Source organism: Gavialis gangeticus, unplaced genomic scaffold (genome assembly GCF_001723915.1).
Source record: "Gavialis gangeticus isolate Ggan-Ray unplaced genomic scaffold, GavGan_comp1, whole genome shotgun sequence".
NCBI lineage: Eukaryota > Metazoa > Chordata > Crocodylia > Gavialidae > Gavialis > Gavialis gangeticus.
Window position 1 is genome coordinate 57,638,237 of NW_017728993.1, and position 1,632 is coordinate 57,639,868.

The window sequence follows — 1,632 nt, forward strand, 5'->3', positions numbered from 1 at the left end:
TTCCACTTTGCATTGTGGATTAGCTGTTGCTCGCAGGATAGCTGTTCAGAGTCCAGAGCTCATGGTAAGGATTGGAACATGCTCTCAAGTCTGAACCGCATGCACTTGCGTGACGAACGCAAGAAGGCTTTTCTAAGCTATGAGTTGGCTGGTCAACTTAACCACTTTCTTGACAGGGTTGTGGGTGTTTTACTTTTTCCAGTGGGATTAGCATGTCACTAAAGCAGGGCTTTTGATAAAGAAACAAGTTTTAGATTTTAATAATGTTCTTACAAGTTTCTAAAACTGTACAGTTTTACAGAGACTATCAATGTTACTGTTCTGTCTTGGCTCTCCGGCTGCCTGCCATCCAGTCAGAACTTTACTAATGAGGCTTTCTGGCCCCCCACCTTGGCCCTAGGTACCCCTTGGGGTACTTCTAGTGGCTTCAAATGTTCCAGGATTTTATACTTGGGTATCTTGGGTGGTGCCGACATACATATTCCATTGCATTTGGACTTCGGAATAGTTTCTTTTATAATAAAAACCAAAACCAACCTTAATTATGGCTTCCCCCTCTTGTGTGGTTCATTCTGATGAATGTTTGTTTGCTTTTTCCTACTTTTGGCTATCTGCAAGAGTCTTATATTTTTGGAAAGCTCCTTTTTCTCCGCTGGGGATTGGCTGTGTTGTTTTTTCTACTTGGCAATATCCAACCTTGACTTGGAGTTTTAGCTTTGCGTTAGGGACCTCATAGTAGGGACCTTAAAAAAATAAACAAAACAATATTCCTGAAGCCATTTAATGAATTGAGATTTATCAACATGATTTACAGAGATATTGGGTCAAATTTGGTTAAATAGGTATATACCCATATCTAATTCAAATGGGAAATAGGCACCACTAATGCTTAAATTCATCTCCTTTCAGCAGTCTTCCCTTGAAAGATTTCACTAGATCTATCTGCTTCCCTTCCTGCTCCTTCCCCTATGAATCCTTTAGAGAAAATCTGTGTGCAGATCAACTTTTGGTAGCAATGACCTGACAAGGCTAATTGGATGATCCAAGTGGTGGTGTCAGGCACCTGCAGCTTCTGCCTGCTGTGGCTCAGGTATATCATGATAAAGAGTTCGGTGTTAGCCTACCTCTCTTCTCTGTGGCAGTCTTACCATTGACTTCATTGGGAGTAGAGCTAGTCTGTTGTTGAACCCAGTTTTTAAAGCCCCAGCCTCCATTTTTCCTGTTAAATAGATATTCTTCACTTCTGACTGTATGGGTCAAGTGCTTCCCCTTCCTAAAACCTTTGTCCCATGTGGGCTGAAGTGACTCTAGCTCCCTCCTTCTGGGAAGAGTTGGGGGCATCCTCTCTCAGGCAGCCTCAATTACAAGGTGCCATCAAGGTATTCCATAAGCAACTTGGGGGTCCCAATGGCCTCGTGTGAAACAGGTCTTCGCACTTGGCAGAGGCAGCTACCACAAGTTCCCAAAAATTAAGATTGTTATTTTCTTTTATGACGAGAGCAGGTTTTCCAAGCCTGACTTTTTTTTTTTTTCCAGGTTGTACTATACAGGAAAGTGGATAGGAAAATGTCACCCATACAGCATGTATAGCACCAAGGGCTTTCAACAGCAAGGGTTTCTAAAAGACAGTTT